Source organism: Lepidochelys olivacea (assembly GCF_965140295.1).
Source record: "Lepidochelys olivacea isolate rLepOli2 genome assembly, chromosome: 2".
Classification (NCBI taxonomy): Eukaryota; Metazoa; Chordata; order Testudines; family Cheloniidae; genus Lepidochelys; species Lepidochelys olivacea.
In genome coordinates, this window is record NC_140412.1 from 258273234 (window position 1) to 258298371 (window position 25138).

A 25138-nucleotide genomic window follows, 5' to 3' on the forward strand; every position below is an offset into this window, starting at 1 on the left:
ACTGGTATAACTGAAATCAGAGTTTGGCCCAGAGGGTCCTACAGGATCTGGAAGCGGTACTAAAGCTAAACAGAACTTTTGGTTCTAGTACCATACACTATAGTTCAAGCAGACTTTACCATCTCCACAACCTCGTTCACAATCTCTCAGTGGTGATGTGAAAGTAACACAAGGGTGCATGCAAAGGCACATCATCTGGAGTATGAGTTTATAATGGTCTTAACGTATTGCATAAAAGCTTCCCCAAATTTCAGGGATGTTCTGATCCAGGTCTTTGATTTGGGCCAATATAAAGAGCTATAGATGAGCCCCAAAGTTTGGCTCCAAATCTGGTTCAAAGCATCACCAAATATGTGTATGTGTACTGAGATCTAGTGTTATGGTTAGAGTCCAACACTGATTCATTCTCGCCCATTAGATACTGCTGTTGCAAACTGAGCCTAATCCAAAGCCCATTGAAGTCAGCGGAAAAACTCCCTTTGACTCCAGGGGCTTTGGATCATGGATGAACATGACATGCATTTGAAATTAAACCACAGACACACAACCGAAGAGGAAGAGGAGAAGTGACCCTTTGGGTGACAATCCAGTATTTTTAGGAAGTGCTGTGATTGGGGGTAATAGGTTTAAGCATGTAATAGTGGTAAAAAAGAATATTTAACTGAAGTTGCCAAAATGATGGCCAGGTACATTTTGATTTGCAGAGGCCCATGCTTGGTCAATCACATTTCATGTTTGATTTTAATTTATCAGTGTAATGGACTGGCTAGTGCATAGGTGTAGCACGACCTCCTACAGCTGGAGTCGGAAGTGTTCAACTCTGTGGCAGCCCTGGAGTCTCTGGAGGCTGGTTCAACTATGTTTGCCCTAAAGACCTGGACTGCAGTGCAGAGAAGATACTACGCAGAGTTCAACACAAATGGATTACACAGTCTCCAAACAGCTAGGTGTAACTCCACAGACTTCAGTGGAGATGCTCTTGATTAATAGTGAGAACAAAATCCAGACTTTGCTGGGTAAAGAGAAGAGAAAGACACGGGCAGGGGCGTGCGGAGGAATTTAAATCTGACCGCTTTTGGAGGGGCATGTTCTGTGCCCCTGCCGGGGGCCGGAGAAGCTCACTCTCCCTGCTGTAGCCCTGAGGTGGGAGGAGCTCTGTGACCCACTGCAGCCCCAGAGCCAAAGGAACTCGGTGACCCTGCTGCAGCCCAGTGGCTGGAGGAGCTCGGTGACCCCGCTGCAGCCCCGGGGCCAGAGGAGCTCGGTGACCCCGCTGCAGCCCCGGGGTTGGAGTAGCTCGGTGTCCCACTGCAGCCCCGGGGCTGGAGGAGCTCGGTGACCAGCTGCAGACGTGGGGCTGGAGGAGCTCAGTGATTCACTGCAGCCCTGAGGCGGGAGTAGCTTGGTGAACCGCTGCAGCCCCAGGGCCGGAGGAGCTCGGTGACCCCGCTCAGCCCCGGGGTTGGAGTAGCTCGGTGTCCCACTGGAGCCCTGGGGCCAGAGGAGCTCGGTGACCAGCTGCAGACGCGGGGCCGGAGGAGCTCAGTGACCCACTGCAGCCCCGGGGTTGGAGTAGCTCAGTGACCCACTGCAGCCCTGTGGCCAGAGGAGCTCGGTGACCCCGCTGCAGCACCAGGGACGGAGGAGCTCGGTGACCCCGCTGCAGCCCTGTGGCCAGAGGAGCTCGGTGCCCCCACCAATTATTGGGGGGGGGCTGTGCCCCTGCTTGCCCCCCTTGTGTACGCGCATCTGTATTAACGAGCATCTGTATTAACCCATTTGTTACTGGAAACCTCCGCTCCCAGTGTGCATTTCTTTGCTGATGACTTAAATTAACACCCCATTATATGTACGTAATCAATGAGCTGCCAGGCCACACTCCGCTCTTGTTGGCAGCGTGGAAGGCATGCCTTTGCCAGATAGGCCTGGCACACGCAGCTGCAGTTAGTTGGTTATAGGCACTGGCTTTATTAAACGTTAATGGCTCTGACCTCAGAAAGAGCGACTCTCCTGCAGCTAATAATGAAAGGGATCGTCTAGGCTTATTCTGAAACGAGCAAAGAGCGATTTAGAATGATCTGGACCTTCTTAAACACTCTGGGCCTGAACCTCAGCTCCTGCACTTGGGACAGAGGCAGGAAGGGGGAAGGGTGATAGGTGACTTTAAGCCACCTTTGTGCTCTTGATCTATTGGGGATGCTCTGATCCCCTGGGACACGTCAGGGTTATGCTTGGCTTCCCAGGATCCCCCATAGACCCTAGGACGTCAAGACTAACCACTGTGGAGTGCAGTGCCCAACCCGACCTTAGGGTCTGGGGGTAAGTCTTGCACAGAGTCCTGTATGTTATCCAGCGAAGCCCTTGGGTGGGGAATATTCCAAGGTGGCTTTTATGTCCACTTTAAGCTAGAACTAGTAGAAAATTTTCCCTCTGAACTTTTTTTTGGCGGGGATGGAATTTTTTTCTTCTTCAGCAAAACGTACGATTTCATGGGAAAGACCCTTTTGCATTGAAAGTGGATTTTTCTTTTTCAGTTTGTGAGATTTTGGTGGCTTTTTGACAAAAGCCTGGAAAGTTTTGAGGAAAACTTTCTGATGAAAATAAACACAATCTCCCCCCTCCCCATTTCTTTGTGGGGGCAGGGCATAATTTCCCAACCCGCTCTAATTTAAAGGACACTTTATGCTGTGAGAGGGATGCAAAAGGGACTTTGCTGAAGTGAAAATCAGATGCTACTTCCCTTCCCCCCTCCCCCCCCTCCCCGCGCACCCCGGGCTTCAGAAAGTGACCTGCAGCCAGAGGCAGCTCGCTCATTTACTGGTGTGCTGGGCGTTTATCTGCTGGTAGAAATATTTTGTTTGTTTTGGCATAAGCTTTATGGCTCATTTGAAAATGTCACAGAGAACCGAAGGTCGAGGAGGGAGGCAAATGTTTTAGTGAGGACCAGACGATTTTATGAGTGTTAAACCACAGTGTTGCTAAGTACTTATCTATTATTTACTGAAGACAAGGTTGTGCTCGCTTCTAAAAAGCACAAGCCGGGCTCTGTCTAGACTTCCTCACACCAGCGTGGCTTGCCCATCAAGCTAAGTACAGCAAGCCACACTGCACCTGCTTAGGGTTCTCGTTGCAGGCGTCGGTTACTTTCAGCTTTTGGAACCTTGGCTTCAGAGGCTTCTTCCCCTTTTGTAGTTTCAAAAGAACACATCTGCGAAGGAGTCATCACGACATACCTCTGCCAGCGTCTGATCTGTCATGATAACCTGCTCTAATGAACTTATAGCTCCCCTCCCGGCTTGCAAACACTTCGGAGCTGCATGCGACGCGAGGTAATTAGAGTGACGTGCTTTCATGCACAGACAGAATAAAGGAACACGAAGGCAGGGATCTCATTCACTTCACTGTTAATCGATTGTATCTGCGTAGCCCCAGTGCAAACATAATGATAAACTATGAAGAAATATAGATAAACGCCAGGCCTTTAAGTGTTACAAAGCCATGCAAGTACATTCAGGCCAGTATATGATCTAGCTGGACACAGCACAACTTTACTTTCTATTCATACTAGAGCTGGCCTGGGTAACAAAATCTGGATCTAGGATCAAATATTTCCAAAGTTTAAGGGGGGATTGGATCAAGGTCCAAGATTATATCAAGCTCCATCCAGTGTATGGATCACTTGATGACTACCTGTTCTGTTCATTCCCTCTGGGGCACCTGGCACTGGCCACTGTCAGTAGACAGGATATTGGGTTGGATGGGCCTTTGGTCTGACCCAGTATGGCCGTTCTGATGTTCTTAAGGTCCAGATCCAGGTCCAGGGCTTGGCTTGTTATAGAAATAGAAATACCAAGCCACAAAGTTCAAATCCAGATCTAAACTTCCTCAAAATGCAAGGCCCTCAGATTCACTGCTTTGGTTTCTGGCCCACCTCTCATTAATACCTTCTTTACAGTTGACACCCATCTGCTTTGCTTTCCTTTAGTGATGGGGACACAAGAGATGTCATCTTTATGGTCAATGGCAGAAGATCCGGAAAAGGTTGATGTTCTCTCCCATGCTCCCTTTCCCCAGCACTCAGCAAAACCATAGAGTCACATACTGAGGTGCTCACTCAATTTCTATTCAGACAAACTCACACTCACTTCAATGAGAACATGCCTGAATAAAGAATAAATTAAAACTGAGAAGGGAGGCTCAGGATTTGGCTCCAATATGCTGCTTTTCTATGACCTCACTCCCAGTGTGATTGCAGCACATCCCAGTTCACAGGTTACACGATAAACAACGGATCAGATTCCTCGCTGGTTTTAGTTAGCGTCGCTCCATTGATTTCTGTCGAACGAGGCAGATTTACACCAGCTGAGGATCTGGCTCTGTATCCTTGTTTGCAGACAGAAGACTAGGTGCCCGATCGCAGGTGTGTTTACTTTATTCTGTGATCCTGCCAACAAATTAGAAGTTAATGCCATTGTGTCTCTCTCTTCTCTCTCCTCACGTGGAGCTGCCCTGGGATAAGTGGCACCATTATCCCAAGCTAAACCAGCCAGCTAGTGAAGATATGTGATGTCACAGCTTTACACTGCATCAGTGCCATTGCTGGCCTTAATCTATCTCCTTAGCCACAGCTTCACAGCTCAAGGTACGATATTTTACATCCCTTTGTCCTTTAGTGCCCCATTCTCGGGGGTAGCCCAGCCACTTTGCTGAACGAGGTTGCTGCCCCTGAGACCTGGAGATTCACTGCTAATTACCATGCTTGCGACAATCCTTGCTATGATCAGAGGTGACAGGACTGAGGGCCACAGCTGCTGGACTGCACCAGGATCTACCTTATAGCACAATGCACAGAGCCACAGAAAGAGCTCAAGAGTTATCCGAGCTGAATCATGCATGTTCCCCCTCCCAGAAGCACAGCACAATCTCGCCCTCAGACTGCCACGATTTTTTTTTAGAATCTGTGCATTATTTTGGCCTTCTGCGTAACGTTTGATTGTTCTTCTTTCCTTGGGCAAAAATGCTCTTAGCTTCCCAAACAGGTTTGGATGTGTCCAAAAAAAAAAAAAATCTCTTTGGCCAGACTTACCCTCCTTTCACAACGTGAGCATATTCTGGTCGCTCCTTTGCTGATGGCATCATAGAAGAGGTAACATCCCCATGCCCCAGTCACCATCTGATTTTTGGAGAAATGTAACAATGCAGCCCACCATTCCTCTGCAAAGCGACCACATAACCATCTCTTACAACAAGCACTGTACACAGACAGTGGACAAAACTGACTGGAGTCCTGCATCTCCTTTCTAGTACAAAGCTGGTGGCTGAGGGGACTACTAAGGCTTTCACAGATAGGTCACTGCTCTGACTCTGAGCATGTTGGAAGTGACTGAGGGACAATCCAGGCTCTGTTGGTCAATAAGAGCTTTTCCATTGGCTTCAGTAGTAGCTGTTTTGTGGCCCTGAGCATAAGGCCCTGTGGGTCTAGAAGCCAGGCCTGCAGAGCTGCCAGCTCTAACCAGCTTGTGCTCCACTGCCCACAACCTGCTGTGGACACAGAGCATGGGAAATCTGACCTCAACGGGTCTGACAGACAGCAGCCCCATGGCTCCTGATTGGCTCCCTGCCCTATATAAATCGAAGGGGTGTTCCAGGCGATGTCCAGGCAACAGTGTGGATTCCCTGTAACTGCCATGACTGCTCCTTGCTCCTGAACTCCTCCCTTTGACCTTAGCTTGATATGGACTTCGCCTTCCGACTCGGACCCTGAAACCTGACTCAGACTCCAACCCTTGGTACCAAGCCTGGCCTGGAGCCTGACTATGCACTCCTCCGCTATTGCCCACCTCAGGTTTGCCCTGCTCTGACCTTTGGTTCTGACTGCTTGTGTTGGGGTACTGATCCTGAGTTTGCCATTGGTAACCTATGTGAAATGAATCTGTGGCTCTTAGTTGAGAGAACTCAACTGGTTTCCATACATGGGTAACTGGATTAAATTCTATGGCCTGTGATACACAACAGGTCAGACTAGATGTTCCTTCTGGTCTTAAAAATCTCTGACACTGGTAGAAAAATCAAAATAAAATTTGCACCAGTGCTGAAATGTGTGAAGGCTCTTTTTGTTCTGCTGGGTTTCAAAACAGACCAGTTTTAAAATGTCCTGCCATTTTTAAAAATTCAGATTTGTTCATTTTCAAAAGTTTTCTAAAACAAAAATTTTCAGTTTCAAAACTGGAAATTTTCATGCTAAGAAATCTGTTTATTTTGAAAACCAAATCTCATGTGTGACTAGGCTGCCCAATCAAAATTGGCAACAGAAAAACAACCCAGCCCCTGCACCACAATAAAGGGAGTTTTTGTTGAAACATGGAAAATTTTGAGAAAAATCAAAATGTTTTGGGAAAAAATTCTTTTTTCCAAAAATTTCCAAATTTCCATTGAAAAAATTTATTTTGAACAAAAGTTCAACCAGCTCTGGCAGTAGATGAACATCCATATCAGAAAACCACCATCACAATTAGCAACCTCATCATGAAGATCAAGGATTTAAAACTGGCCTGTATGGTGACCAAACCTCTTGTCTTACCAGATAGATCTTCCCGGTTGGGGTTGAGGCTCATTGTTAGTGCAGGTTTCAGAGTAGCAGCCGTGTTAGTCTGTATTTGCAAAAAGAAAAGGAGTACTTGTGACACCTTAGAAGAGAGTGGGGAGGGGCGCGGGGGGGGGAACCTTTTGTAGTGATAATCAAGGTGGGCCATCAACTGCTGGAAATGTCCCACCTTGATTATCACTACAAAAGGTTCCCTCCCTCTCCCGCTCTCCTGCTGGTAATAGCTCACCTTAAGTGATCACTCTCTTGTTACAGTGTGTCTGGTAACACCTATTGTTTCATGTTCTCTATGTATATAAATCTCCCCACTGTATTTTCCACTGAATGCATCCGATGAAGTGAGCTGTAGCTCACAAAAGCTTACGCTCAAATAAATTTGTTAGTCTCTAAGGTGCCACAAGTACTCCTTTTCTTATTGTTAGTGCAGTGATTGGAAGCCTGTCCTGCAGCTGTGCTGTGAATATTAATATCCTTCACTTCTAGCACTGTATGTGTAATGTGGTTTACACAACGCAGACTTGTTGGGAAGAAAACTTTGCTCTGCGGCTCTTTCTGCCTACATTGGACTGGCACAAAACAATTAGAAGATAAGACACGAGGGTGGGAGCGAGCAGGGTCATCTTTGATCAGCGATGGAAAGAAAGGAGAAGAGGAGGGTTTTAAGGAGAGATTCAAAGGAGGAGACAGAGGTCTTTGGAGGGCACAGGAAGGAGGAGGTTTCATAAGCAGACTCAGCCATCCGGAACAATGCACCAGCACTAAATTAAACTTATGGGCAACTTTAAAGATGCTCGTGTTGCATCAGCCATCACAAGTCAAAATATAGGGCCTGTTGCACTGCTACCTGGCACCTTGTGTCGTCATTTATGCCAGTGCAAAGTGGGTGCAAAATGGGAGCTCAAGCCTAACTACAGAAGAACTATATATGTGATTGGGCCCACCTTGGTGTAATGCTCAAACAAGTGTGTTACTTGCCCCGTAACTGGCTTGATGTGTGCAAACATGCAAGTGTTTGTAACGTTTACTTATGCTACTTGCCAGATCCTCATCCGGTGTAAATCAGCTTAGCTCCATTCCCATCTCTGGGCTTACACTCATTTAACTCCAGAGAAGGGAATGGAGCTAAGCTGATTTACACCGGACAAGGATCTGGTCCGTGGTGTTTTAAATCACGAACAGGATATAAGTGCAGGCAGAGAAATTACAGGTTCTGCTCTTGCAGAGCAATGTCACTGGCGTCAGAGAATTTACTCCAGGACTACAACAGCATGAGAACACAAAGTAGGCAATGCACATCGGGCCCAGTCCTGAGAGGTGCTGACCGACAATGGGAACAGAAGGGACCTCACAGCACTGGGCCCCTAAAAAGCACTACTAAATTAAAATAAGAAAACCAGCGTACTCTGGTAGCTTTGGCACCATCTTGCCATTTATCCACTGGCCTCTGAAGTCTCTATAAAAAGGCACTGGTTTGCTAAAGCAAAACTTTTTTTTAGATCTTCGTACATGGCAGAATTCAGGAGCGATACATACGATGGCATAAGTTAGACTCGCTTATGCTCAGTCTCTCTGAACTTCCACCCCACACGCAAAAGTTGGCCTAATTTACACGCTGAGGAGTCAGAGAGAGAGGTGAGTTGAAGTAAGTGAGGGGCAGGATGGTTTCAGTGGACGGCAGGCCTACCAGCACTCCAGCTCGAGGAGAAGGCTGTTCTTGGGGCTGCACCTAAGAAAGTCAGGAGCTCTGGGTTTGATATTAGGATTTGACGCCCTGCGTGACCTTGAGCAAGTCACTTCATCTTTCTGCCTCAGCTGTATGACCGGGAAAATAACACCTCTTTTCTCCCACCTCTTGTCTATTTACCTTGTAAACTCTTTGGGGCCAGGACCGTGTCTTACTGTATATTGACATTAGAGAGACCAATATGGCTACCAGAGTGCATATATATTTATAGAACAATGGGGTTCAGTGGGGGCTTCTAAGCCTGCCGTAATACAAATAATAAGAGGTGCTCTTATGATGTTTGCCATTTTACACCTTCCTCTGGCAGTTAGGCATCTAAGACGCCAAAGCTGTCAGCAGGTATATGCTAAATGTAGCACAATATTAGAGCAGGTCCTTGGCCCGTCCCCATAACCCTCGCCGCGTTATGCTGGGTGACGGTGAGCCAGCGGCAGGCCCCCCGCCTGCTGAAATCCAACATTCCAAGCGTCAGCGCTCGTGTTTTTAGTAATTATTTGGCAGGAGCATCGAAAGAAGCTCTTCCCCCTGCCATTCATCTAGGAGCACCCCTGCCTACCTAAGGAAGGCCCACCCCTGCCGACAGCGCAAAGGAGACACACTGCAGCTTTCGGTCAGCTGGAGAGTTTACTGACGGTAGCACTTTTCCAGTTGCATGAAGAGTTGCCATTAGATGGCTGATGATCACAGATTGCTAAATTACTTAACAGCTGGAGTCGAGCAGCCTTTGAGTCGGCATCCTTTGTTGTTAGGCTGTGCGCGTGCGTGCGCCTCCCCGGCCTTTGACTGAAAGAGAAAAGGAAATTCATCGATTTGCTTTGAAGAGCCTGAGCTGCTCAAAAATGATCACAGGTTGCAACATAAAAGAGGGGAGCGAGAAATGGTTAAAACAACCAGCGAGTCCTGCAGTATAGGGCCCAGCCCTGCACAGCCTCTATGACCGTGGGCAAGTCATTTAGTCTCCCAAACTCAACCTCCCCAGCTGGGGATATGACTTACTTACCTCAGAGGGGTATTAGGAGACTTTATTCATTAGGGCCTGACTGTGGCCCTTCCCTACACAGTCACGCAGGGGGAGTAAGGCACTCCCTTACTCTCTGTGTAGCCTCCTTGTCTGTCTGCTGCAGGCAGGAGGTGGGTAGAGAGAAGGACGGAGAGGGGCTGAGCCTTGTCTCTGCCCACTCCAAGGTGCTAGCCAGTGAAGCAGAGCTTTTGAAGGCAGTGGTTGTAGTCTACTTCGGGTCACTTCCCGGCTGGAAGCATGTGGGGAGGGCGGAAGGCACTGGGCTTTGTATGTGTAACCCTTGGGCCAGGATGTCTCAGTGGCGACAAGGGCTGGGTTCATGTAGCTAGGGGTCCCTGTTAAAGCTAACAAACCCTACTCACAAGCACTGGACGTGTCTGAAACAAGGAAAACTATTAGGGGAAAAGGGAACACAGCATCAACGTGGGAACACACAGAGACCATCTAGCTATACCAGTGGCTCTCAACTGTGGTCCACCACTTGTTCAAGGAAAGTCCCTGGCGTGCCAGGCTGGTTTTTTTACCAGCTGCATCTGCAGGTTCGGCCGATTGCGGCTCCCACTGGCCGCGGTTCACCGCTCCAGGCCAATGGGGGTTGCAGAAAGCGGTGCGGGCCGAGGGACGTGCTGCCTGCCCTTCCCGCAGCCCACATTAGCCTGGAGTGGTGAACCGCGGCCAGTGGGAGCCGCGATCGGCTGAACCTGCAGATGCAGCAGGTAAACAAACCAGCCCGGTGCGCCATAGGCTTTCCCTGAACAAGTGGTGGACCACAGTTGAGAACCACTGATCTATACGAATAAGTAAAACACACCCCACAGGAACGTTGGCAATAGCCTGTTAATCCGGTTCCCTACCGGTCAGTGTGAATGTCCTGTAGGCAAATGTCTCTACCACATCACTTCCTACTTCCCACTCTGCTAACCCCCACTCAGGGCCTGGGATCAGTGGGCAGGATGGTCCAGAATCCTGAGCTGCCCTTGGCAGGCCTGTCTCCAGTCCCTTGGGACATGCTACCTGGTCTTGTCCCGAAGACTCCCGCACCTACCAGTTACAGTGATGTCAGCGTTATTTAGCTGGAGCTCACTCAACTGAGAAGCTGTCCTTTGCTGCTTCAGCAGAGAGCCCTTTCTGCCTAGCACCATTAAAGATCCACCACTGACTCATCTCCCATTGAAGAATCCGCCCACAGTTTTTCATAGAAATGTCTACACTGGGGGTATTTAGGGCTGTCTCCTAATATGAAAATCCTTCTTTAACATGATCATCCAGTGCTGAGTCAGCTTGCTAGCTGTGAACCGCACATCATTCCCCCTGTAGTCAGAGCTGGTCGCACCTTTTCCTCAGGCCTCCGAGAATCACCCAGCGGGGTGTGCTAAGCAGACAGCAAAGCGGACAGTAAACCATGTAGTCGTAGGGAGAATGTGAGGTACCAGGGGCTGTCCCATGAGATCTATGGCAAAGGAATGACCCCAGGTTATGACCCACCTTGCAGTGGTAAAGTGTGAGTAGGTTAAATGCACCAGTGACACCTGGCTGGGGGAATTAACCGATCATTCAGTGTGACCAAGCCCAGGCCCCTCCTCCTAAATCTCACCCTATCCACTGGCACTAAGGCACTCTTCCAGAAAAGGAGAAACTATCCAATCCTGATCCATTTTACCCCAGGTACTCTTGGATCTTTCCTTAATTTTACTTCTGCTGCCCCATCCTCCTTTTCTCTCTGTGCTTGTCATTCATAGACGATCCCCAGGAAACATTTTCTAAATGACCTCCCTAAACACACACCTGCATCCCAGCCAAATTCCACCACATTTGTCAGTTCTGCCACACCAAAATGCTCACATGGGTGACTTCATTCAGTTCCTGTCAGAGGACCTTAGCTCTTCTGCAGTTAGAGAATTTCCCCTTGCCCACGTGGCTGTTCCTCACATTAAGCATGTGCGTCTTCGCTCAGGTATAAGGTGTGAAGTTGGCCAACTCAAGTTATCTAACAGGAGGTAAAATCCTAGTGAAGACACGGCAGTTTGTAGTTTTCACATGAGTTTGCAGGTCGAGTCTAGCTTGGCTTTGGTTTTCAAAACTCCAACATTTTACCAAAAACAAGCAATCTTTACAGAAAACTGTTCTTTAAAAAAGATTCTTGTTTATGTGGGTTTTTTATACAAACCCCCCCCCCACGTTTTCACTGGAAAATCTGAAAGAAACCACACATTTTTAAACTTTCCCCTAGAAAAATAATTTCCCTTTTTTGCACCAGCTCTGTCTATCTCATTGATACAGATGTTTCCTTAACTTTACATTTAGCAAAATTTAGATCCTGAGTAATATTTTCAAAAGCGCCTCTGTGACTAAGGCTTCTAAAGTGCCATTTTCAAAAGTGACCTGGGCCCTTAGGCAGCTAAGTCTCACTGACTTTCAAGAATGCTTAGGCTCCTAAGTGTATAGGGCAGTTTTGAAAATGGCACTTAGAAGCCTCAGTCACAGAGGCGCTTTTGAAAATTTCACCCCCTCTGGGGGAATGAGAGTAGCTGAGTGGGGCAAACACAGGACCTAGAAGACGAAACAATTGATTTGTTGCTGTAAGTACCAGAAGCTGCTGGAAAACACAGCAGAGTGAAGAGGAAGATGGTCCCATTAGCTTTGGGACTGAAAACAAACATTAGTACATTCTCATAAGAGCCAGAGACTGATCAGATCACTTCTTCCATCTCCCTGTAAGTGAGATTTGTTCCTTGTATCGTTATTTGTGTTTGTTTTTATAGGGTCTAGTTTTACTTATGACAAGAGATGGGGTTTCCACCGCTTCCCCCGGGAGATTATTCCATAGGTGTAATGAACACAGACTATCACAGATGTAATACTGAACACTGAGCAGTAACACACGTGCAGGTTGTTGCTCGGAACCTCACAATGTATCCCATGGCTTTACCACCTGTACTGGTCTTTCAGAAGCCTCTTATAAGAGAATATTGGATCTAGCCAAAGTAATGCAATGCACTGATCCAATTAATTCACCACATGGCAGACAGGCACATCCTGATATTTCATTCTCCTCATGACAAAGAGAGCAATAAGAATGGGAATGACAATGAGCCTTAAGACTGTAATTGAGTGGGACTCTTTAGATGTTGTCCTGTTGGTAGGACCCTAGGGATCTCATTTGAGACTCCAGCTTGGAGCCTGGAGACAAGAACTCCCTTTGAATAAAAATGCTCTGGTATTTCTGCGTAGCTCCTCACTGGACTTGACATTCTCATCTACTCTCTGCCCCTGGCAAACTTCTCAAGTGGCGGCTCTTCATCTCTCAGCTCCACACAGGGAAATTAAAAAGCCCCATAATATATTTCTTTAATCTAGTTAGGAAAGGAGCTAGCTGCACTGAGCTATGCTGCACAGGAAACTTTGCAGAGGTCTCCTGCAGTGAAATTCCCTCTCTGTCAAAACTCCTTCAAACATGCAAACAAAGTGAAACTAAAAATAATAATAAATAATAATAATAAGAGGAAATAAAAACACTGCTGGGACTTCCATTTTAGCAGGAAACCCCCTGTGGTCCCACTGTTACTGGCAGTATGCTAAGAAATCGCTCTGCCGCACCTCATGCATTTGCAAACGACGGGGCCACTGTCGTAGGAATCCGAAAATGAGCACCAACCTGTTCGGACAACTGCTGCACTTGCAAATTCTCACCTCAAAATAAATTGCTGGCCCAGAAGCAATGCGAACTAAAAGGCATGAGTTTGGATCTCTGGACATCTCAGTTTGACAACCCTCCTTCCCAGCCCAAATTCCTCTGTCTGGTTTCTGTTACAGAGACTGTTGCAGCTCCCCAGCCCTGGAAGTAATGTGGCGATTTGGGCAACGACTCAAGGCAATCTCAATTACAACCTGGCAGCAAACCCTATCCAATAGGCATGTACGAGCTGGGGATTGCTGGAGCCCAGTGGTCTCCAGCCACACACACCCTTTATATACCCTATAATGAGGGCTGAGAGGGGATGGTGTTGGACCATCTACCCCATCTTTATGCCATCTGGGGATCCCCAGCTGGCTGTTTAAGCCTGCGATGCAGTTACTTTGTGTCACCACTCCAAAGCAGGATTGAGCCCTTTGTGCATATTAGCAATGAGAGCAAATATGTCCAAATCGCTCCACGGTCTGGGTTTAACACCAGGTTGTCATAGTTATTTAATTCTGTTTTCATTCAACATTTTCAAAATCGAAGGCTGGAACAGATGCACATGAGTATGTTCTTCCCAACAGTTTTACTTAAAAGGCCTAATACAGCATCTCAGAGCTGGCTGAATTACACCAAAAGTGATCCCCAAATGCATCAAATAAATGCATCAAATTTGCTTAGTTGTTACCCACAGTGTCAGATTATTAGATGTTTGTGTATGTTCAAAAAACCACCAATCTAGTCAGGAAAATTGTCCTAAATTCCCAGAATTTAATGGATTATTCTTCCAGAAACACCTAATCATCACACGCTGATCTTCTGTTTGAAAAGTTTCAGCCATCCAATCAGAGAGTAGAAAAAACCACCAATCACACAATATGACTAGCAAATACCTAAAGCAAAGAGTTTGCAAACAACCCATAGCTTGAAACACATTTGCAAAGGCTATTCCATGAGTACTTACTAAAGTAGAGTGAGGTTTAGGGAAGACAAGATCAGACCATGAACAGCAAAAAAGAAAAAGGGCTAAATTCATCGGATATTCATCATCACTCTCAACAAATAAACAGGTGCCAGTCACAGCACATTACCTTCCTGCCCAATAAATCTAAGGATTCACAGACCCATTAACACAGATAGTCTATGGTCAGTGAACAAACAGTTGACTATATGTCAGGAAATATCAGATACCTCCAGCCATTCTCAAAACGCATAATCCAGAGGAAATAAATCAAAACTAAATCTTCCAATAAGTATTCGTTGACATTGTAGTATGCCGCTTTCTCCTTATGTGTTCTGAACAATTGCACAAACATTGTTGGTTGTCAGTACATAGCAGAACTGGTCAAAAACTGTCAACTGAAAAATCCCCCCCCCATGAAATTGTGTCAAAATAGCTTTTTTTTTTAATGCTGGAAATGGATTTTGATGCCTTTTTCCGATTTTGAAAGGAAAATTCAAAACGAAATGTTCTGTTGCAATCTAAAATGTTGAAAGTTTTCACTTGGACATTTCCAAATAGAGCTTTTGGGGGGAACTTTCCACTCAGTAAAAGGTTCTGATATTTCATCTTTTCATCCTGTTTCATGATGGAAGCAAATGCTACAACATCAGCATTTTCCGGGGGATGGAAAGTCTGTATTTCCCACCAGCTCCAATAAATAGAAATGATGATTCATAAAATGTTACATAACAATACATAATAATAATACCCAGCTCTTAAACAGTGTTTTCCCTCTGTAGATCTCAAAGCACTTTACAAAGGAGGTCAGTGTCATACTAAGAACTTTCATGTGAAGATTTTGTAAGATACTGTATTATTTGAACTATGGTAGAGCCTGTCATAAATATAAAGGGAAGGGTAAACCCCTTTGAAATCCCTCCTGGCCAGGGGAAAGCTCCTCTCACCTGTAAAGGGTTAAGAAGCTAAAGGTAACCTCGCTGGCACCTGACCAAAATGACCAATGAGGAGACAAGATACTTTCAAAAGCTGGGAGGAGGGAGAGAAACAAAGGGTCTGTGGGTCTGTCTTATGCTGTTTTCTGCCGGGAATAGACCAGGAATGGAGTCTTAGAACTTTTAGTAAGTAATCTAGCTAGGTATGTGTTAGATTATGATTTCTTTAAATGGCTGAGAAAAGAATTGTGCTGAATAGAATAACTATTTCTGTCTGTGTATCTTTTTTGTAACTTAAGGTTTTGCCTAGAGGAGTTCTCTATGTTTTTGAATCTAATTACCCTGTAAGATATCTACCATCCTGATTTTACAGGGGGGATTTCTTTATTTCTATTTACTTCTATTTTTTATTAAAAGTCTTCTTGTAAAAAACTGAATGCTTTTTCATTGTTCTCAGATCCAAGGGTTTGGGTCTGTGGTCACCTATGCAAATTGGTGAGGCTTTTTATCCAACATTTCCCAGGAAAGGGGGGGTGCAAGTGTTGGGAGGATTGTTCATTGTTCTTAAGATCCAAGGGTCTGGGTCTGTAGTCACCTAGGCAAATTGGTGAGGCTTTTTACCAAACCTTGTCCAGGAAGTGGGGTGCAAGGTTTTGGGAAGTATTTTGGGGGGAAGGACGCGTCCAAACAGCTCTTCCCCAGTAACCAGTATTAGTTTGGTGGTGGTAGCGGCCAGTCCAAGGACAACGGGTGTAATATTTTGTACCTTGGGGAAGTTTTGACCTAAGCTGGTAAAGATAAGCTTAGGAGGTTTTTTCATGCAGGTCCCCACATCTGTACCCTAGAGTTCAGAGTGGGGGATGAACCTTGACAGAGCCCAAAGTCCCAACTGAGACCAGGGACCCATTTTGCTCACTTTGGACAAACACGTTACAAGAGACACTCTCAATGGACAAGATGAAAGCACCGCTAGGTGAAGTGAAGTGGTTCGCGCACGGTCACACCACAGGTCAGTGATGGAGCTGGGAACCCAAGTTTCCTGATTCCCAGCCAGTGACACATCTGCTAGACCTTGTTGCCTCTCTGCAGTTACAATAAAGAATTGGGCAAACTAGCAAGGGGAAAAACATGCGACTAGGGTCATGTCTTCCGCTCAGGAGATGAGCCTTGGTGAAAAGGTCTAACACAGCCCTCTTCTCAGCAATCCTCTTACCATCAGTGGTAGGTTTTCTTGAGGAAGGTGCCTGGCAGTTGTCCTCCAGCACTGGGATCTCACCTTTAAGGAGTGACAAAGGAGGTCTGCTCTCCTGTCACTGAGGTCTTCAAGGGGCAGCCTCACAGGTCCCCTCCACTTCTTCAGAGTCTTCTAAGGGAACATACAGGACTTGCTTATCCCAGGCTCCTGGGGAGGCACCCGCTCTGGAGTCGTTGGGTCTGGGCAACTCTTCCTCTGGGTGCCTTTACTCATGCACCTAAAATTTAAAATGCACTCCAGCGATGTACAATCCCATCTTCCCTTGCAGCAAGCAGTGCTAATAGTTAGGCCTCAGGCTGCAACAAAGCTTCAGTGTCACATTCTGTGTGTGTGTGTGTGTACGTGCGTGTCCACAAACACCAGGCACATCCTTTTGTACAGTGTAGTATGGAAAAAGCCAATAATAATTATCACTTATTATTTGCATTGTGGCAGTGCCTAAAAGCCTCCGTCACGGACCAGCACCCTATTGTGCTAGGCACAGTGCAAACAAATGGTCACTGATTTAGCTGCTCCTCAGGTCTACCGAAACAATCTCTCTCACACCTGCTCAGAATAACAGCCTTTGTTCGGTTACTGCAGAAGCTGGGTGCACAGATGTGCCAGATCAACACCCACTGACCTTCACTGTTTCCTTAAGGTTTTCCCAAGTCCCGGTGTTCTGATCTCTCCTATCACGCCTGCAAACAAAACAGCAAAGAATTCACTGCAACCCCTAGGAAGCTCATATATTGGGCTTTTTTGGTATGATTTGTAAGCCGGGTGTGTGAAATGATGAGGTGGGGAATTTGGGGTCAGATTAGAGCCGAAAATGGGCTATGGAAAACTGCAACTTTTCGGCAAAAAAATCAAAAATGGTTCTATGTCAGCTCAAAGGAAAATGTTGCTTGGTTTAGAGGGCAGGTGCTGCTGGCCTGTGATATATACAGGAGGTCAGACTAGGTGGTCCCTTCTGGCCTTCAGTTCTATGACTCTGTTTCACCAGAATATAGTGCTTCAGTCAACACCATTCTCCTCTCCAGTCTGGAATCCCTGCACAGACTTCATCTTCTTTTGTGCACCATAGTCTCCACTTATGGTGAAAGGAGGAAGTTGCCTCAAGACAATCCTTGGCCATGGTACATCAGGGGAGCTGTCTAACTGGGGAGCTGAGCCTATAGAGGAGAATAGGGACATGAGGAAACCAAACTACAACTCACATGAGGCACCATGGTGGGATATCCGAATCAAAACATTTCAGTTTTCAGTTGTCTAGGTTTTTCAACTGAAAATCAAAAGTTTTCACAGATGCTTTGTTGCACTGAAAACCCAATTTTCCACCAAAAAACCATGGAAAGTTTCAGTGGAAAATTTTTGATCAAAACCTCATTCCGATTTTAACCACAATGTTTGGTGAAGATGAACCATGGGGATGGCATCCTGGAGCCCATGGATCTTCGGGGCTGATGTCATGATGCGTATCCGCTCATTTGGCCAGAGTTCAGACCGTTTGGGATCCTTACCCGAAATTTCTGCCCAACAGGAGAGGGAGCATTTCCCCACTTTTAGCCTCTAGCCCTCTAAAGGGTTTGACGTTGCCCTGAAAATAAAAACTGCACCTGCTGTGCGGGAGGAGTCGGAGTTATTCTAGACATGAAAAGTAAAAGAGTGGTACCCAGAATTCCAAGTAGCTGGAATCCCTGAGGACTTAAGTGGGATTTTGGTGGTGCATATACCTTGTGCTGGCTCTTTAGAGCTCAATAAACTTCTGAATGGGACTGTATGGTAGGACTGCCTACACTAGCAAGAGACTGGACTCGATGACTCTGGAAGTCCCGTCCAGACCTATATCCTATGTTCCTTCACACAGGCTGAATTTTACCCCGCTGGATTGTGGTTGCCGTGAGAGGTAGCAATATTCATCCCACCCATAAACCCCAGAAAACCCATATTCTGAATTCTTCTACACTGATTTAGCTCATCTCCACTGGCAAAAGTGAGCACAAAAACTAGAGGAGGGTGATGGAGCCCCACATCGCAATGCTGCAGCGATCAGCACACTGGCACAATTGTGCGAAGCAGGTAATTTCTCAGGACCCTTGAGCCACTAGGGGAAGGCACACCTTGCTTACATCTCCTCAGATAAAACTTGGATCAACTCCCAGATTAGTTCCTTCTCACCCCTTCCAACAATGTTTACAGCTCTCCAGCTTTGATTTAGATCATTTTCTGTGGCTTTCATCTAAGCGCATCAGCATTTGCAAAGTAGTCACAGGTGACTCATAGAATTACAAGAGTGGTGTTAAATTACCAAAAAGAAAAGGAGTACTTGTGGCACCTTAGAGACTAACCAATTTATTTGAGCAAATAAATTGGTTAGTCTCTAAGGTGCCACAAGTACTCATTTTCTTTTTGCGAATACAGACTAACACGGCTGTTACTCTGAAACCTGTCATTAAATTACCAGAGGTACACAGCCCCGATACTTTAGTACCTCATTTCTGTATCTTCTTTATGGCTCGTGATAACAATGACCTTATAGTTGGTGACTGAAAAACCAGTTAAACTTGTTCTCTGCCAAAATAGTAATTAAAAACTTTCCTACAGGATACGAAACAAACCTTTACTCTCCTGCATCTTTCCCTTTCCAGTGACACTCATGAGCAGGGCTTCAAGAGGAACAGAATACAACAGCTAGGCAATATGCAAAAAAAGTCTCCAAAGAACAAACTTAACAGCAGGCAGAGTTCAGTCGTCTGCATTAATATATTAACTATGTATTAGGCTCAATTAAATACAAATTAACCACAGAAAAACACAAAATGCCTCCTCCTTTTGCCACATATTAATACTGAATCTGGTTAAAAATGGTAAATACGTTTAGCAACAATTTGAGTTTTTCCCATTTTTCAGTTAAAAAAAGGAGAACTTGAATATTTCCCCTCTTTTTCCATGTTGCCATTTAAAAAAGGGTGGAGGTGGGGGGTGCAGAGTAAGGCAGAAAAAAAACACCAAGAAATCTCAAACGGAGATGTTTGGGGGGATTTCCTTCCAAATCCTAGCAAATAAAATAGGGGGAAAAAAATCAGACAAAGCCCATTTTTGTTCAAAAAGGTTGCAGCCAACTTGAGTTAACGCTTTCAGGTGGGTGTGTGCTGCCCGTACAGACCTTCTCCCCTGAGGAAGAGCTACTGCATTGCATCACATCCAGGAAAGTTATGTTGGTGCAAGGGGGATCCAACCCTGATCTGGTTCTCTGCTAATGCAAGATTTTGGGTTATGGAAGGACACCAAGGGGGTGCCTGTCAGAGGCCAAGCCAGCTATAAACCTGCCTTCAACTCTTAAAAATGTCCTTTTATTCATCCTACCTCTCCTACTAACTGCCATAACACAACACTCGAAAACTCCATTGGATGCCGGCGGGAGCAAAACCATGTCTTAAATCAGGCAGCTCCTGTGAGTTGCTAATTCAAAGGCTAGACAGTTGAGGTTTGGGTCACAGGATCTGAAGAAAATCTTCAGAGAAGGCAGTGTCTCAAGTGAACAGCTGGTGACATACCTGGATTGCTTCCAACTATGTGTGGACAATTAGTCTACCTGCTTCGGGCAGCACCTCCCACGAACAGCAGCAGGTCCTGTCAGTCATGCCCAAGGCGCAGTAAGCCAGCAGCAGATGCAGAAGCGTGTGAGCAACGCTCTGTAAATCCATCCAAAATGCACACTGAGGTGGGGGGAACGATGGCACTTTAGAAATTTTACTTTTGAGAAACCCAGAGGATGTTCAAACTAGATTATTGGCAAAGCTGCTGTTGCATGGGTGGGCACTGGCTCTGCAGAGAATGTAGATCCACTGTGTATATGGCACAGCCTTTAAGTATGTCCCAAGATCTAGCTACCTGAGGTAGCCACATGGCCCCCTACACTGTAGAATCTGACTGTCTTGTACTTTTTAATGGGCACCCTGGGCAGTGCTGTTATCCCCATGATACAGTGGCAGAGGTGAGAACCAAGAGAGACTAAGTCACTTGCCCAATGTCACACAGGCGATCTGCAGTGCAGGGACTTGAACCCAGGTCTTACAAATTGCACACCAGTGTGCTAGCCACTAGGCCACCCTTCCTCTTCAGGGAAAAGCCTGCAGAATTTCCCATTGATTCTCAGAATGTCTGTGCATTAGGCGGGCCCCACGTCCGATCCATGGCGCGGCAAGACATTCCTCTAGACAACACGGCATTTTGGACACACTTTCGCCTCACTTTTCTGCCTAACTTGGGAGCTCCCCTGTGGTTTCTTCTGATGGGGAAACATGAGAGCTGGGCCTTAGAACAAAAATGGAAATTAAACTTTGACCGCATGGAAAAGAAACTCATGGCAGCTATAATGTTATGTCTCCTTACAGGATATTATTCAACCACCAGATGTGCTGCACAGAGTTCCACAGAGTACGGACGCTGACAAACAAGGCAAACAAAGCTAGACCAAGCTCTGTGGAAGCCTATTTATTTTTCTGTAGTTGTCGCTGCTTTATTTCATAAATGCCTCTTGCTGAAGGTGAACCGTGGATCCATAGAGCATGTCAGCAACAGAGACTCCTGGCAGCAGATTATCTCGCCACTGCCCTTCCCCCTCCTCGCCTTTTTAATATGTACGTTCCTTACATTTAAAGAAAGTGCATTGTTTATTTCAAGGATGAGCAATTATCTCTTGGATAAATGGGTCACGATCCCCAGTGGACAAAAGACAGTTCTATTACCGGTTAAAAACAAAGCCTCAAAAGAAGAACAAGAAACCTCTGGATGTATCACATCCTTCCCCTCTGCGCAACACCCCCAAATTCCCTTTTTTATTGGCGTCCTTTACAGGCTGCTAACCAAATTGAAACATTCAACCTGAAGTCCAACTAGTAAAAAGCAGCTGAGGCATTCAGAGCATGCTTCCCCATGCCATGTTTAAAGTGCGGCACTAAGGAAATGTTCAGAAGAGTGAAGCTTTGCCTTTTATATATCCCAGCAGACCTACACTTCCTAATAGACCCGTCTACATCAACAAAGTATTCCCCGGTCAGGGCCGAGACTCGACAAGAACCACTCTGAGGCAACTGACGCAGCCACAACTTTCCACTAGAAGTTAATGAACTTTTAAAAACATTTTGGAGATTGATATATGCACAAGGCAGCTTGGTGTATCACAGTTAATATAATGGGTTCATTTCCCGGAGGGAGACCCAGTCGGAGCTGCCAGCTGGATGGCTATTCTTCCAGTTCTTTTTGAAAATTCTCTTCCTCCCCTCCCCCTCTGTTCTTGCTGAGGAAGTAAAAGGGAGCCAGGTCCAGCCTGTACTAATGATCCATTTCAACAATTTTAAGGTTAGTGGGAACAAAAATCAGGATCTTAGACTAAGTATAAAAGGATTCTCATTGATGTCTGTGTTTTGATTTGTCCCTGGAAATCAAGGGATTTTGAGAGTGGCTCAATGCCCTATGGATTGATGGATATTCATATGTTTAAGGGTGTGTTCATATGTACACACATGTAGGAGAAAGGTGCTGGCAATCTGATGGCTGTCACTCCTGATCCATCACACTCATTGAGCTTCTCCATTTATGAGATGGAAGATATAGCTATATATATATTTGGCAGAAAAAATGAGGAGGGTGAAATTGTCAGAAAGAACTGAAGGGGCTCGTAGCTCTTGTGTGAGTGCTTTGTATAGCTTTGCAACTGATCTTGCTAAGGGAAAGTTAAGACTTTGGCAAACTGCTGGGAGCTTGCAGTTTTGGAAAGCAGTAACATTTCGCATGCTCAAAATTAATCACAGTGCAGAAAATGGACCACTTAGCCTGCATTCAGCTTCCCTCTTTGCTAAGGAAACAGGCATAGCTAAGAAACATACATTGCAGGGGACGACTTAACAGATCAACGCTAACCACTTTTCATGGGCCAGCAACACAACTCTGAGCGACAGTGTAAGGAGGTTTCAGAGTAACAGCCGTGTTAGTCTGTATTCGCAAAAAGAAAAGGAGTACTTGTGGCACCTTAGAGACTAACCAATTTATTAGAGCATCTGATGCATCTGATGAAGTGAGCTGTAGCTCACGAAAGCTTATGCTCTAATAAATTGGTTAGTCTCTAAGGTGCCACAAGTACTCCTTTTCTTTTTAGTGTAAGGAGGGAATATGCCCTGCTCGGTGCACTTGGTCTTGTGTTATTTTGAAAAAGAAAACATTTTAAAAAAATTAATAAATAATGAATCAGAAAGAGAATGCAAGCCAGAGGTTGGTATTTTAACCTGAGGCTATGCATGCACTGCCCTGCAGTTCAGTCTGTGAGTCGTGAATAGCAATGTGCTTTACTATGACTCCCTGTGTGAACTCTGCAGGTGCAAACGACAGGGTTCCTAGTTCACATTAATGTAATCCTGTTTGAAGAGGACTACCATTAATGCAAACTAGAAAGCTTTTAGTTTGTGCCTGCGGCATCCACACAGGGGGTTACAGTGGTGCACTTTGGTACACACCGTTATCATGTCCCTATAGTCCAAACTGTGGGGCAGTATAGACAAGCCATATTCCCATCTTCCCATCCATCCACATTCCCAGCATCCTCCCCACAACCACACCCACTTTCCCAGCATTCCCCCCCCCCCACACATGTCCCCATCCACACACATCACCACCCTCTCTTTGCCTGGCCCTACCATATTTCTTCTTAGGAAATATACATAACATTTTATACCATAATATTTGCAGAAATTGAAGCATTTAAGGGGATATATTATTGTCTGATATTTCATCTTCCAGCAATATTTTGACACTTATAATTTACTAAATTACGTGATTTGTATTTTAATTAAAAACAGTTAATGGAGCTACTACTTCTGGCCAGCATCCAATAACCTTTCAATGTCCAGTGACAATATTTTAACATTAAATATTTCATCTCATTTTGTCTTTAAGTTAACATCTGTTCGACGTAGCTGGAGAAAATATTTTAAGCAAGCTCAAAGATTACTGAGGCAACATCACAACACGCTATGACAGCTCCACTAGATACTGAAAACAAACAAAAAAACCCTATTCCTTTAATAAATATGCAGGTAATAACAACAAGACCAGGAAGAAACCTGCAGTCTGAAGGGTTACGTGAAGTTATTATAACCAGGGCTGCTGCCTGGGTGCCATATGGCCCTCATAATTGCATTGTTACAATGGCAGCTGTTGGGAGGACTGTTATTACAATAGTGGAAATAGCAGTTACCTGGAGTAGCAAACTCAGCTTCTTCTGCAAGTGGCTGTAGAGGAAAATGTGCCATTTGGGGCACTTCTGGCTGCTACTCTGTTCTTATTCTGGGTGTAGAATTTCAGATCTGTTAGAAAGAAGAAGCGGAATAATAGTGTGAAATGCAAGCAACGAAAACTCCATTGTACCAAGCTGTCAGAATGGACACTGGTGCAAACCTGTGTTGAAACGATACAGGACAGCTCTAGTACTGCATATGGTCACTCGATAGAATTTGTGTGACGGAAATGTTTGATCTTGGTGTTTGATTTTCATATCATATGGATGGTTCAAGTCAGCCCATGAGATGGATTTCTCACACAAAGTTTTGTTACCTGTAATAAAGTGAGAGGAAAGGAGTGTATGTCGTGGTTGAAGCATGAACCTGGGAGCCTTAGGAATAAACTTCTACTGTACTAATGACTTCTGGTGTGACATTGGGCAAGTCTACTTTATGTTTCAGTTTGCCCACTTGTATAACAGGGATAAATATTTATCTACCTCTCGGAGGTCCTATGACACGTGTCTAACATGTGTGTTACAGAATGTCCTCCAAACTGTAAACATTTACTTGTGAGGCAGGTAGCAAACCACAACCAATCCTTGACTAATTATTAATTAGTTTTATTCCTGTAGCGCCTAGAGGCTCCAACCAAGATTGGGGCCCTAATGTGCGAGGCTCAGTACAGAAATACAATGAGATAGTCCCTTCTATTTATTCCTAGAGCATATGGGAACATTTTTGACCAAATCAGATTTCGGTGAAATACGCTGTTTCATTGAAGCCAAAACGTTTCACGGTGATGGTTCAGTTTCAACGAAGACTTTGTCAAAAAATATTTCAGCTCAAGAACCTCTTTCACGCTCTGTAGCCTGAGGGTTAGGGCACTGGCATGGGAAACCAGGTTCGAGTCCCTTCTCCACCCAATTCAGAGTGATCTGGGATGAAGAACTCTTCCTCTAAATTCATGAGGCAGAGAAGAGCCTTGGAACCTGGATCTTCTATATCCCAACCCAGGGTCCAGCTACCAAGCTACAGAACATGAAAACACACACATGTTCAAAAGGTTTCCTTTACAATATGGAACTAAACCAAATTTTGAAAGCTCAAAAGTTGCCACAAAAGGGAATCATCATCCACCGGTCAGCAATGCTTCTTGCACAGGATTTGAGCTATTTCCTACCTGTATGCCTTGATTACTCTTGGGATTCAGCAGTCACTGTCCAGCCCCCAGCATAGCTGCACCAGTGTAAAAAAGGAAAGCCATAATTTGCACTGGTTGAGGTTACTCTGGTTTTAAGCAGAGGTCCATTCCACCAGTCCAATTTTGTCTGTCTGCAGTAGGATTTGCACCGCTGCAGCTGTAACAGTTATTGGCCAACATTGGGGAAAATCACCAGTAAGGACAAGTCCTTAAAGCAGGAGATCTCTGTGGTAAGGGCTGACAAATGCGGACCTTGTAAAGGTTTCCATTATGTTTAATTTCACGAAGGTCTAGTAGAAACTGAATGATTGATTCATCAGCTAATGCCGGTACAGCTCTTTGACAATGTAGTGTTGTAGAAGCGCTAAGTGTCATTATCGATCAACCCTTCCACTTTATACTGTCCCCATAAGGAGAACAAGGGGGTCACTCGATGAAATGAATGGCAGCTGAACTTAAAACAATCACTGCAAAAG

At 45.5% G+C, this 25138-nt stretch overlaps 1 long non-coding RNA gene across 3 annotated transcripts in view; it reads right to left on the bottom strand.

Annotated features, from left to right (window-relative positions):
* Positions 1-3387: 3387 nt before the first annotated feature.
* LOC311516412 overlaps positions 3388-25138 on the bottom strand; it is a 31033-nt gene continuing 9282 nt past the window's right edge. For 2 of the 3 annotated variants that reach the window (XR_014710405.1, XR_014710406.1), the window contains 5 exons: positions 23637-23792; positions 23437-23545; positions 8905-9131; positions 5087-5214; positions 3388-4444 (listed from right to left, as the gene is read on the bottom strand). This is a non-coding gene — a long non-coding RNA (uncharacterized lncRNA). Of the gene's footprint in view, positions 4445-5086; positions 5215-8904; positions 9132-16821; positions 16880-23436; positions 23546-23636; positions 23793-25138 lie in introns of all 3 variants that reach the window. The other variant, XR_014710407.1, reaches the window with a different exon arrangement.